The following is a 14,861-nucleotide window of genomic DNA, read 5'->3' as shown; positions in this document are numbered from 1 at the left end:
AAGGGTCTCTATTCAGTCATGGTCAAATCCTACAGTCCTTACTCAAACCAAATTCCAGTTGACTTCCACAAGAGTTCAGTCTGATTGAGGAGTGGAGGTTTGTGATCCTCAAAGTTTGGCCTGTGTGTACAGGGAGCTACCATAACAAAGAGTCCACTTAGTCTGTTAATGTTAATAAGTTGTTTCATTTGAAGTTTGGCACTGCCTTGTCTAATAAATGCACTTTTATCCATAAACAATAATAGAATATCTTTTACTGTAGGCCTGTGCAAAAACTTATTATGAAAGAATAATGTAGCAGAGGTATGAAAATTTCTTGCAATTATAGCTAAAAAAATTTCTGTTTGGTGTTATATGCACAATTAGGGTACAAGAAGGTTTTCTTAGCACCTACTTCATTACATGAAATCTCAGGTGCATGCTAAGCTTTATAGGGTATGTCCATAAGTCTCAGACTCTGTCGCTGCTTACTCTCACAGTGCATTGTGTGTGCATGGAGTGGTGAAGGGTTTAACTCACTCAGCCATCACACTGTTAACATAGGAATATTAGCCTTTTATTGGGATTATTTATTTGTGTTACAGTAGTTTATAGAGGCCTTTTCCAGGACAGGACTCCACTGTGCTAGGTGATGTTCAGACATGACCATGGAAAGAATTTTCTTGAGCTTCAGCACATGATCCTCCTTCTTTGTGATCTAAGGGTACGTCTACACTACAGGATTATTCCAATTTTACATAAACCGGTTTTGTAAAACAGATTGTATAAAGTTGAGTGCACGAGGCCATACAAAGCACAATAGTTCGGTGGTGTGCATCCATGTACCGAGGCTAGCATTGATTTCCGGAGTGTTGCACTGTGGGTAGCTATCCTATAGCTATCCCATAGTTCCCGCAGTCTCCCCCACCCATTGGAATTCTGGGTTGAGATCCCAGTGCATGATGGTGCAAAAACAGTGTCGCGGGTGGTTCTGGGTAAATGTCATCACTCATTCCTTCCTCCGTGAAAGTAACGGCAGACAATCATTTTGCTCACTTTTTCCCTGGATTGCCCTGGCAGATGCCATAGCATGGCAACCATGGAGCCCATTTTGCCTTCTGTCACTGTTCACCTGTATGTGTACTGGATGCTGCTGACAGAGGCGGTACTGCAGTGCTACACAGCAGCATTCATTTGCCTTTGCAAGGTAGCAGAGATGGTTACCATGCACCCCTATTGTACTGGCGTCTGCCATGTGCCATTGTAAATTGGCGATGGAGATGACGGTTTATCAGTCAATTCTGTACCTGTCTGCTGCTGTCATGGTGCTCCTGGCTGGCCTTCGCTGAGGTCGGCCGGGGGCGCAAAGACAAAAATGGGAATGACTCCCTGGGTCATTCCCTCCTTTATGTTTATCTAAAATAGAGTCAGTCCCTGCCTAGAATATGGGGCAAGTGTACTAGAGAACCAGTGTACCAAAGAACCAGAGAGCAAAGCCAGCGCTCCGTGTCAGATCCCGCAGAAATGATGAGCTGCATGCCATTCTAGGGGGTGCCCCTGCAACACCCCACCGTTGCTTCCCCTCCTCCCCCCAACCTCCTGGGCTACCATGGCAGTGTCCCCCCATTTGTGTGATGAAGTAATAAAGAGATGCAGGAATAAGAAACACTGACTTTTAGTGAGATAAAATGAGGGGGAAGCCTCCAGCTGCTATGATAGGGTTCAGGACATTAAGGCCTTTCAGCTTCCCGCTGCTATGATAGTCCAGGCAGTACAGAATCTTTTCTTTAGACATGAAAGGGGGGGGCTGATGAGCTCAGCCCCCAGTTGCTATGAGATGAAGCAAGTGGGTCTGACGGTTACCAGCCGTCTGTACCATCTGCTCGGAATGACAGGAGTCATTCTCTATTTTTACCCAGGGCACCTGGCCGACCCACCGAGTACCAGCCAGGAGCAGGGCTGATACGATGACGGATACAGTCATTTTTACCATTTTGTTACCTGTCTGCCACAGGAGCACTCACGGGCGAGGGGAGGGAGAGGGATGCTGCTGTTCAGTGCCGCAGCACGCGTCTACCAGCAGCATGCAGTAGACATACGGTGACATTGAAAACTGGTCAAGAACGATTTTTTTCCCTTTTCTTTCATGGGGGGAGGAGGGGTAAATTGACAAGATATACCCTCGGACAATGTGTTTGACCCTACAAGCATTGGGAGCTCAGCCAAGAATGCAAATGCTTTTCGGAGACTGCGGGGACTGTGGGATAGCTGGAGTTCCCAGTACCCCTTTCCTCCCTCCATGAGTGTCCATTTGATTCTTTGGTTTTCCGTTACGCTTGTCACACAGCACTGTGCTGTGGCCTCTGTCTATAATAGCCTGGAGATTTTTTCAAATGCTTTCTCATTTAGTCTTCTGTAACGCAGCTGTGATAGAACAGATTTGTCTCCCCGTACAGTCCATGCTGGAGCTCTTTTTGGATTTGGGACTGCATGGCCACCTGTGCTGATCAGAGCTCCACGCTGGGCAAACAGGAAATGAAATTCAAAAGTTCGCGGGGCTTTTCCTGTTTACCTGGCCAGTGCATCCGAGTTCGGATTACTGTCCAGAGCAGTCACAATGGTGCACTGTGGGATACTGCACGGAGGCCAATACCGTCTATTTGCGGCCACACTAACCGTAATCCGATATGGTAATACTGATTTCAGCGCTACTCCTCTCGTCGGGGAGGAGTACAGAAATTGATTTAAAGAGCCCTTTATATCAATATAAAGGGCCTCATTGTGTGGATGGGGTGCAGTGTTAAATCGGTTTAACACTGCTAACATCGGTTTAAACGTGTAGTGTAGACCAGGCCTTGGGGTTACGATTTCTCTTCTTGCTTCAAAGGTTTAAAATGCAGCTTTACAAACTTCTTTTCTATCAAAGAGTTCACTTCATGCAGCAATTTAAGATTCCTTCATTCAATTCCTCATTGGCACTGATGCTATTGCTTAAGTCAGAGATTTTTGGCCAATCAAGGTCATTGGGGGTGGGATATCAAGTTGAAGAAGAGGCTGGCTGAGGCTGTAGTGACAGAGTGAGACCTTAATCATATCCCATTCTTGTCCATTCAACCAGAAAGTGACCTTGAATAATCAATTAAAAACAAAAACAAAATCACTCCATTAAAAATGAAAGTGCTTCATGTCTGGAGCCCACTGATAGCCCACTAGGTAAATGATGCTGTTTGACCTTTGAACTGATAGCAGAAAGGGGCTGTGAGACCAGGGGTACAGCATTTTAAGTCCTTCATGCTGCTACTGTGTGATACAGTTTATTTTTTGTTTTCATACTTAGCAATGGAATGTGCAAGAAAGATCAATGGAAATAAATGTATCAAAGATAGAATGTAGTTCCTTAAATCTTTACAATATTTCACGCCTGTCATTAACTACAGTACGATCATTTTCTCATCACTCTTAAAATTATTTATCATAGATATACTTCAGACATCATAGCTATATTGTTTATGTGCAAGGCTTACATTCATAGCATAATCACATACTTGGACATGATTTGTTCTTATTGCTATAAAGAATGGCTATTGTTTTATTAATAAAACATCAGCCACATGCAAGTGGATTTTTGTTTTAAAAATTGTTAAATGTCTTCGCTACTAGTCTTTCCCTTTAGTTAACTTCAAGACATATCCTGTGTCCATGGATCAATAGTGCTCCTGAGGCCACTTTAAATTGGAAAGCTATTTGCAGCCTCATTAGTGCACAGAAAGCAGATTGCTCACCAACCATTCGTTAGCTGATATCTTCAAAGTGATATAAAAGCTTCAATAGTTTTCCAATCCACTCAAATGCTCACACTTTTTAAAAAAAAATGAGAACTCTGTTTAGGACCTTGTTGTTTTGATAACACGTATTGAGATCCTGTTATACACTCTTAAAGTATAATTCATTGGATACATTTTGAAAAACTGAAGATGACCACCTGCAAAATATAAGCAATAAGTTCCATAAGAATCATTAGCTAATAAGTAATGTAAAACAGAGTTATAGTTACGGCAAACATAACCTCTTGTAGCTCTTTGTTTTTGTGCTTTTATGGTTCAATTGATGCTCACTGAAAACACTGGCTGTGGAGTACTCTTGTAGTGAAATCATCTTCACAGAGTAAACTTTTTCTTACTGAAGAGAAAAAGGGGTGTGTATTTAATTAAAATTAATTATCCAGAAATGTGTGAGTGGATGAAAGCTTTCTGAATGCATTACAAATGGTTTATCTAAGGTACAAATGTGGATTTGAGGTACAGCATTTCTTTTCAGAGGCAAGACAAAGAGTCACATCAATTGTGACATAAATGGAAGCATAAATTACACATCAAGTGTAAATTAGCCAGAGTATGGTTGTTAAATAGTGTATGTGTAATTCAGTGGCTGTACAAAATGAAACTGGTTTGGTATTCTGTGGAATCAAAATTAGCAAAAAGCATAACTAGGTGCAGCTCCCATTAAATTTAATAGGAGTTGTGCCTTCTTATGGCAGTGCTGAATATAACTCCAGGAATGTTGGGGATAGTATGGGCATAAGTTAAATTAGGGGGGAGGAACTCATATCTCATATCTTCCTACTAATTGATTTTCCTGCTATGTCTCCCCTTGGGACACTCATTTTGTATACCTATTGAATAACAAGTTGGTGTAATCTATTCTAATTTGTCATTTATGACTGTTATATGTCCTAATTAAGACACCACTGAATTTGGTCCTGACTGCTTTTGGCTAAATGTAGCCCAAACAATGCATGCTATTAATCAATGGCAGGAATAAATTAATAGCTGATGAAACTACACTGACTTCAATGGGATTACACCAGAGGTAAATTTAGTTGCATTTGTTTTTGTTTAAGGAGATAATTTTTTAAACTCACAAAGTAACAATGTTTGCTTTGAACTGTTTTCAAAGCCGTTGTATATGTAAATGCATTACTCCTCGGTGAGAGCTCTAGACATTCTAATCTAAATTTAACACCTGCAGATGAAATGGAGGTTGAAGCAAGACACAGGGACAACATACTGAAACCTTGCTCTGCTCAACTCGTATCTGACAGGTAATTCTAATATTTCTTTGGCCTTCAGGATATAACTGGAGTGTCTATAGCTATAAAAGAATAGAAGATATTCAGATATAGATAAGATATACACTGATCTTAAGCATAGTCTGAATAAACAACCACTGGAAGGGTTTTCTCCTCCTCCAGAGTGCAGTTGTTCAGATGGCCATGCAGAATACATAGGTAAATCAAGCATTTCATAAGTCAATGTATCTCAAAGCGCTTGGGATTTGTTGGGTCTGATTCTCCTGACAGCCACACCAATCTCATACTAGCAGCCTGAGCTATGCTTAAAATTATCCTGGCATTGCTATGTTGGTTAGGAATGCGGAGAAAGTCACACTGCTAACTAGCATAGCTATACGGGCAAAAGCCCTAGTGTAGAAGCAGTCTGGCAAAAAAGTGCTATTGTTGATATATTTTGTGTCCTTTGGGTAAATGGTATATCTGCACTGGCAAAACACTTTTTTGTATAAAATATGTCTAACCTAGTAGGTTTGCCAATATAACTATGTAGTGGTCTCTAGTGTAGACAATGTAACTCCATTGACTTAGAGAGCTATGATTGATTTACATCAATGGAAGTGACTGTTAAGCAGCTACTGAAGTCAGACATGCACATAAGTTGCTTCCAAGAATTTTAAAAGAGCTGGCTGAGGAGCAAACTGGAACTTTAATCTTGTTTTTCAGTAAATCCTGAAACACTGGGGAAGTTCCAGAAGACTGGAAGAAAGCAAATATTGTTGTGTCAGTATTTATAGACCTGTCAGTCTGGCATTGATCTTGGGCAAGATAGTGGAGTGGCTGATACGGGACTTGATTAATAAAGAAATAAAGGAGGATAATTAATGCCAGTCAACATAGATGTATGGAAATATAACCTGTCAAACTAACTTCATATGTTTTTTAATGAGATTAGAAGTTTGGTTGATAATAGTAATAGTGTTTGAAAATTAACATGGCACACACTAAATGGATTAAAAACTAGCTATCTGATAGGTCTGAAAATGTAAATGGCGACTCGTCATTGAGTGAGTGTGTTTCCAGGAGGGTCCTGCAGGGATCAATTCTTGGTCCTTGCTTTTTAGCAGTTTTACCAATGACCTGGAAGAAAATAAAATCATCGCTGTTAAAGTCTGAGGAGTTGGGGAGTGGTAAATAATGAAGAGGACAGGTCAGTGATTGAGAGCAATCAGGATCACTTGGTGAGCTGGGCACAAGCAAACAATGTATACAACTAGGAGCAAATAATGTAGGCCATGCTTACACAGTGGGGTACTCTATCTTGGGCAGCAGGGGATCCAAAAAAGATTTGAGGATCTGGCTGAATAATCAGCTGAACATGAGCTCCCAGTGCAGTGCTGTGGCCAAAAGAGCTAATGTGATCCTTGGATGCATAAATAGGGGAATTCTGTGTAGGAATAGAGAGATTATTTTACCTCAGGAATGGTGCAACTGATGCTAAAATACTGTGTCCAGCTCTCGTGTTCACAGATGAAGGACGTTAATATATTGGAGAGGATTCAGAGAAGAGCCATGAGAGTGATTGTCATATAATGACAAACTGAAAGAGCTCAATCTATTTTACTTAATGAAAAGAAGGTTTAGGGGTGCTTGATCACTTTATAAGTACCTATATGGGAACCAAATATTGCATAATGGGATCTTCCTTCAAGTGGAGAAAGGTATAACATGAGTCAATAGCTGGAAGTTGAAGCTAGACAGACTCAGACTGGAAATAGAGCATTTTTATTTATTTTTTTTAACAGGGTAATGAACCATTGGAAGAATTTACCCAGGGTTGTGTGTCAATTTGTAAATCAAGATTGGATGATGTTCTAATAGAGTGCGCTCTGGGAATTATTTCAGGTTAGTTCTATGCCCTGTGTTATGCACAGGAAGAGTTGTGCATAATCTAGGCCCAATTTTTCATTCATGAATTGAGAGTAATCTACCATTTTGAACTGCAGGGATAACGCTGAGGTTAAATAAAAACTAACTTCAAACTCAAATTAAATTTTTCAGAATATGGGTCATTATGCCATATTCCAAAAGTACTATACAGACAGTTGTATGCACAGTAATGTGCATACCACTGTGAGACAGAAGCCGCAAATCTAACACTCCTTTCTTACTACATAAGAACGGCCAGAGTAGGTCAGACCAAAGGTCCATCTAGCTCAGTATCCTGTCTTCTGACTGTGGCCAATGCCAGGTTCCCCAGAGGAATAAACAGAACAAGTAATTATCAAGTGATCCATCCCCTGTTGCCCATTCCCAGTTTCTGGCAAACGGAGGCTAGGGACACCTTCCTTGCCCATTCGGGCTAATAGCCTTACTACCTTTACAAGCTATTATTAAAGGAATACTTCCATCTCTAATATTCATCTTCCTTAGGGATGCTATGCATGCTTGGTTTTTTTAAAACTTTCTGTTCACTTTTAAAGTGTCTCTGCTTTAATTCCTGAATAATAATACATCTTGTGCTTATATAGGAATCATATTGGGTTTTTATTTTTACTGTCACAATCATTTATATTTTATTTCTTTGCAAATATAGGGATTCAGTTCAGTTTCTATGATTTTGTGGAATAATATTATTTACAAGTATTAGGAGAATTGCTGAGTATGAATGAAAAGTGCTAAAGTTTCATGAATCACAAATGATATTCATCCACAAAAAATCCTACCAGAAATGCATGATTAGATATTTTCCTGTTTGAGCCATTTCCATTATCCAGTCAGGGAGCAATATCAATTCCAAGTAACTTGGGTGGCTAATCACATACCATGAATAACAAAATAAGTTTAAGAGAAAAGTTCACAGATACCCCATTATGTTGAAATTATTCATCCAAATTATTCTCCATATACTTATGAATAATTAATACATTCAAAGAAAATAGAGAAAATTAGAAGAAATAAAAAAGAAGACTAAATTATTAACAAATATCATCCATCATTCTGGCTCTAGCCATACCTCCTCATTTTATAAAAGTCTCTACCCTAAAAGCTCCAGCAGACTTGAATTCAGGCATATGGGGCTAAATTCTGTTCTTGTTGATTCTGACGTAGATCCAGCTCAAATTATTCTGTTTATGCTTGACTTACACAGCTGTCACTAAGACCACAATTTGCCCTATCCACACCCCACAATTAGATTCCAAGACCAGAAGGGACCACTGGGATCATCTAGTGACTTTATTCTGCTAGGCTGAGGATTTGTTTTGGAGAACACATTATTTTAACAGTTATGGGGAGATAATGAGGTTGAAGTAATTCAGATTATCAAATTTCCTTGATGTTCTCACCTAATACAAATTGCATGTTGTTATGATCACTGTGAGCCATAGGCTCTCATAACTTGCATGCTGGAAAGAGTAGCAACTTATTACAAATCTATGCAGAAGATCTGCATATTATTTATAAATTCTTCTAAAGTAGGTGTGGTTTGGAGATACACCTCTACCCCGATATCTCACGTCATAGGTGAGACCACGTTATATCGAACTTGCTTTGCCCCCATACCCGTTCCTTGTTCCCTGACCATCCCCTCCAGAGACCCCTGTCCCTAATCACCCCCAGGACCCTACTCCCTACCCAACCCCCTTGCTCCCTGACTGCTCTGACCCCTATCCACTCACCTGCAGCGGGAAGTGGACTGACGCGGCCCCAGCCCGCTCTGCTTTCCTTGCCCCAGCCACAGCAGTGTCCCTAGATGGTGGGGTGGGGGAGTTGGGGAAAGGTCCCGCACTGACCTGCAGCAGGAAGTGGAGCACCGCGGCTGGGAGCTAGTAGAGTAGCCTGGGCTCAGGCTGCTCCTCTTCCACTGCTGCTGGTGAGTGTGGAGGAGGGGGATCCCTTCCCTCAAGCCCCCTCCCCTGAGCAACACAGCTGAGGCTGGGGTGAGGGAAGAGGAGCAGGCTGCTACCGGCCCCCCGCTAATCCCCTGGACCACTCTGGACTGTGGGCCCCCCAAAATTACCCCCCCATAGCTCCTGTCTCCTAGACCCTGCAGGGGCAGGGGGAGCCCCTGACCGCCCCTGAGACCCTCTGCCCCTTATCCAACCCCTCGGCCCCAGCCTGGCCTGGCACCCTTAACACACTGCATAGAGAGCTTTACCGCATTGTATGCGAACCTATGTTGTATTGGGTCACATTATATCAGGGTAGAGGTGTACATGGGAGGAGTAAGGGCAAAGCATATGTACTTAATACTACCTGGAAAAATAAAGAAAGAACCAGATCTTGCCTTGGTGATCCACCCCATGGCCTCTGAGAATGGGTGACCCATTGCCTTTGTATAACCATCACTTTGTAGGGAAACTTAATTGGGTTTTGCAATCCACAAGAGGGGCAGGGGCTGGGCTGGAGGGAATGCACATAATTAACTACACAGGGGTTGGGTAGGAAACTTGTTACAGTATGGGTGCTCTACACTGCTTCTGGATGAGAAGGCGGCAACTGACAGCACGGACTGATTCTTGGGAAATGTAAGTTAATATATTTTGTCTTTATTATGGGTACTGAATCCTAAGCACAAAGAAAGTTGTTTGAGACTCTTAATTAACAGCATATTAATGATTTTGATGATGCACAATTGGGAGACTCTTAACTGAGAGGAAAGAGAATAAGAGATTGGATTGGTCAGAGGTTTTCTGACAGATATTGGTTTGGTTAGCTCTTCTGGGAAATCTAATTTGCAAAACTTCAGTTTGTGTTTTATTGTAGTTAAGTAGATTTGGGAGCTAGGAATAGGTGACTTGATAGGGTAAAATAAGAGCTAACTCAAATTTTTGCTCAAAATTAAACCCAAGTCGGGGTTTTGCAAAGGGGTTTTGCAAAAGTTTAGATAGTCTTTTCTGAGATATTTAGCTGGAGTGTTTCTGCACTTCCTGGTTCTATTAGGAAGCCTGAACACCAGAATAATACAAGAAAGGCTCTTGTCAAGACATTAGAAAATGTCAGAGCACTGCACACAAGTGGAACAATGAGAGTGGATGTCTTTTAGCATGGCATCTTAAAAGAAGATAACGCTTTCTGTTTTATTACACACACACACACACACACACACACACACACACACACACACACACACACACACACACACACACACTAAGGAGATTACTGGAATTAAGACTGCCTCAATAATACTAGACACATTCCTTACATTTTATTGTGAGGTGTGTGTGTGTACACAATATATTTTTTTTAAAAAAGCAGCAAATCACTGACCCTAGCTAATGTATTTTATGATTCTTGTATGCATACCCTTCTCTGGCCTCAGATATTGAAATTTCTTCAGTGCCCATGTAGGGGTATTGAAGTACAATAAACCACTAGGTCCTTTGAAAACAAAGCTACTAGCTCTAGTAAGTATATTCATGAATCCATTTTTATGTTTAAATTCTTATCTTGATGTATTGTAAAAGCTTTTAATTATTTACTGGAAAGGACGGGTGAAGGTCTTCTCTGCCTCTGTTCTGTTTTTAATGACATATTTTCTGTTTCCTACCTGGAAAAGAATCTCAACTATATGGAAATCATAAAATCTCATGGAAATTTGGTCTGGAAACCTACCTGAAAGGGAAAAGTGGTTACATAATAGCATGCCCCAATTGAGTAGCAACCTTTAATTCCTTAGCAGACATAACGTTAGAGATGACCTGTTTGGATCCTGGTGTGTGTGTGTCGGTGGGAGAGCAGGTGGTCAGGGAGGTCAATTTGATTAGCTCATATGGGGGGCACTATATAGTGGATAGTAGGGATACAGGACACTTAGGTTCTATTTGTGGCTCAACTACTAGCCTGCTAGGTGACCTTGGGCAAGTCACTTCACTTTGCTGTCCCTTGCCCTGCCTTCCCCATCTGTAAAATGGAGACTGCTTACTCCCTTTGTAAAGTGCTTCAAGACTTCTTAATGAAAGGTACTGGGTGGTATCATTATCATATGTCCCCTTGTAGCTTACCAAGTACTTAAGCCTAAAGTTAAACCCATTGATTTTTCCAGCGTGATTCCTGAGTGAACATGTGTCACTCTGGAATTTCTTAACCTTCATCACAGAAATGGAGGTTTATATTTATTATGTATATTAAATAGTACCTAGATTGGGACCTAACTGTGCTGGGCGCTGTACCTATAAATAGTAAGAGACAGTCCCTGCCCCATAGAACTTAGTCTAAGTAGACAAGACAGACAGGCAGGAAGACAATAGTGAAGTGGCTTGCCCAGCAGTGTCAGAGTCAGGAACAGGACCGAGGTATTTTGACTCCTAGTGTAGTATCCTATACACTTCCCCTTAATAATCCTGAAACAACAGAAGAAACACCATAAACATTTCCACTTGCTTTACAGCTTGGCTATTCTTAACTTCTAATGCAGTTACCTGTTGTCCCTCCTGAATTGAATCTTTGTGGCTGTGTGGTCAATCTGGAGTGTCTGAGAACAGTTGAAATATTTCACGCAACATGCCATGATCTCAAAATTATTCACCATGTCCAAGGTTCTTTCCCAAAACACATTTTTTCAATAGGTGCCTCTTAATTACTTGCTGTGTTTCTCCCTGTTGCTAATTTCATACACAAATTGCTCTCTCAGCTGTCATAACAAAGCACTAAACCTCCACAGGGAAACTAGACCTTTAAAACATGCTATAAATACAGGCAACTTTTCACCTGGATGCTGTCTGCTGTTTCAGAAACTATAAATTTCAGTTAAGACAATTTTCATAAGTGAATAAAACTCTCAACACTTCATTGAGAACCTTAAACTTAATTTCACCCTTTTTCCCCCTGTGCCATGAGCTTTGTTAGCCAAGGAAACTTCTTTCACTTATTTGGTCCAACTACAGCAAAGAACACCATTCATTGTATGCTTTCCTCAGTATTATTTGCTTTTCAAAAACTCTTCTAGATGTTCCTCATAATTGCTAAACTCATCAGATTTAATCGAAGCGCAGTCCAGACTGATTGCTGAAATAAGTCATTTTCTTTCTGTCTTTTCTTTAAAAAAAAAAAAGAAAAAAAAAAAAAGTTTTGGGGGTCTACCTTCTCTTCTACAACATCATATTGTGCTTGGTGTAATCATTAAAAGCATGATCAAATGCCCACTGAAGTCAATACTTCAGTGCTTTATTAAGTATTCTGTTTAGTTCTGTTTCCTTGCTTTTCTCTGGTTCTTCTCCAAGAAAAAATGAAATACATTTTTGTGTTTCTGCTCTGAAAAGTGACTGTAAAAATGGTCCCTTCATAGTTCAGATCAACAGCTATGCTCCCTGTGTGCTCAAATTCAGGCCTGCTACCTTTTTGTGACAATTTTTTAAAACTACTTTACTCCTGTTAGTTGAGAGTGAATCAGCTTGGATTCTCTTACATCTTACATCTATGTAAACTTATTGTGACTACTGAAATGACGCAGGTGTCGCTGAGGATATAATGAAGACAGCAGGGTCACACAGGTGTAACTGAAAGCCTAATTTTGCTTGTAGAACATTTATTACTGGTAATGATGCATGAGAAGGATGAACCTAATTTGATTCTCAGATCCAAGTTGCAGTAACAACAAAAAAACCTGTGTGCTTATAATATGAACACAGCTAATATGGAAATAATGAAGAGCCAAAGAACACTGAAACTCCACAATCCCATTTTTACAGAAATAATGAAGAGCCAAAGAACATTGAAACTCCACAATCCCATTTTTACAGATTAACTTCTACAGAGTAAAACCACACTTTAAGAAGAAGCAAGGTGTCTCTTTCCTTTTCCCATTTCTCTCTTTCTCTCCTCTTTACAGTTTGAGAGAGAAGGAAAAAAGGTTAGTAGGATTCTTTTACAGCTAGGCAGAACAATAAAATCCTGAGGAGTGTGCTGAAGGGACTGGATTGACTTAATGTCCTTACGTGGTTTGCTTGACAATATTAGGCATTATATAGTGGTGAGGTTAGGACCAAACTTCTATCCTTGCCCTTCTCATGGATGAGGGGCACTTCAGTAATTTCTACAGGTGGGATGGATTATTGAGTACACCTGTGAATTAGCTCTTACATATTATCACTGCTAATAAAGCTCATGAACAAACATCATACTCTGCTTTTTGTGAAAAGCTGTTTCACTTAAAATATTTTTCTTGCTTCCAGATAAAGAAAAAACTCTCTTCACAAAGGGACCATCAGCTGTCCTTTTTGCATGCTAAAATGCTGGTTTGTGGCAACATTTAAAATGGAAAGTGTTCTCTCATGGCTTAGGTTTCAGAGTGGTAGCCGTGTTAGTCTGTATCAGCAAAAAGAACAAGGAGTACTTGTGGCACCTTAGAGACTAACAAATTTATTTGAGCATAAGCTTTCATGGGCTAAAGAAGCATGTTCTCTTTCTCTCTCTATATATATATCTTCTTTCTGTATTTTCCACTGTATGCATCCGATGAAGTGAGCTGTAGCCCATGAAAGCTTATGCTCGAATAAATTTGTTAGTCTCTAAGGTGCCACAAGCACTTCTTGTTCTTTTTTCTCATGGCTTAGTCTGCCAAAATCGTCCATATTGTCTGAAGCAAAATTTCACCATTTATGGCAAGGCTATGTCTTTGACACCATTGGGGCATTGGAAGGTGTGAAGGGCCATGATCTTAATATCAGAATTCCTCAAGGGACTCCCAGTCATCAAGTGCTCGCATGATATATCACCTTGCAAATCCTTCAATCTATCCGTCCCCCTAGACCTCTTTCCCACACATCATATGGCAGGCCCCAGGATGTAGGGAAGAGCCCTTTCCTCAACTTTTCTTTCAGGTATGTATAGTAATAATGCAGATGCTAAGGGTGAGAAGGGCTTGCACTCCAATGCCACCCTGTGGCTGCCCACTTCATGGCATGGGTAGGTTTTGTTGCCCACTCTTCCCACTCTTGAGCAACCATACAAAGGTCTGATACAATCTGAACCTTAAAAAATGTATTTAGGTCAGATTCATGCATTCTTGTGAATACTACTGAAAATTAGAGTTTCACATACAAATATTTATGAGCTATGATTGGTAGCTGCATGCAACTCTCGCCCATCAACACTAGAATATTAACTGCATTATTTCTACAGTGCTCCCAATTTCAGATCACAGTTGCAGGGGGGAGCAAGTTCTAAAATGGGGAAATTGAGCCAATTTCTTAGTTAAACTTCTCATGTGCCACTGCATATTGACTGTACTCCTAATCTTATTTTTGTTTACATTTTGGAAATTGAGCTGTAATGACAGAAATTGGTAATCAGTATATTCATAGTTTCGGTAGAGCCACAGAGAAGCGATATCCCCATGGAGAAGTCTTAGTCTGTGGATTGAATTTGGAAAGCTTATGAGAAGGTACAAGCATCTAAAAACTGATATTGGAGTATGTAAAAGCAGTTTGCCTCATCTGTGTTTAGTTGATAGCAGGGTAAAGTTTGCATGCTTGTTAGCCTGATATTTTCTTTGTTTCTTGTATAAATGTTTTCTTTTCCTTTGATATTTTGTTTAAACATTGGTGGGAAATTGGTGCTTCTTTTGTTACCCAGCTGGTTTATAAAGAAAGGGTATAAAAAGCAGTAAACAGCCTAATTTGGTCCGTTCTCGAAACATAATATTTTGAAAACATAGGCACAGGAGGGTTGTGAGGGGACTTTTTTTTGCCCAGAAAATAAAAATTAAAACAAACCAACAACAACAAACCCAAACCTGAATGATAGTGTTTATTAAATAGAGACACCTCCCACTCTGCATACTGTTACTGTTAGATCAGATTAGTAGGTGAAG

This window comes from Chelonoidis abingdonii, chromosome 2, assembly GCF_003597395.2.
Source record: "Chelonoidis abingdonii isolate Lonesome George chromosome 2, CheloAbing_2.0, whole genome shotgun sequence".
Lineage (NCBI taxonomy): Eukaryota > Metazoa > Chordata > Testudines > Testudinidae > Chelonoidis > Chelonoidis abingdonii.
The sequence above is the reverse complement of the archived record's forward strand: the minus strand, read 5'-3'. Positions refer to the sequence as shown.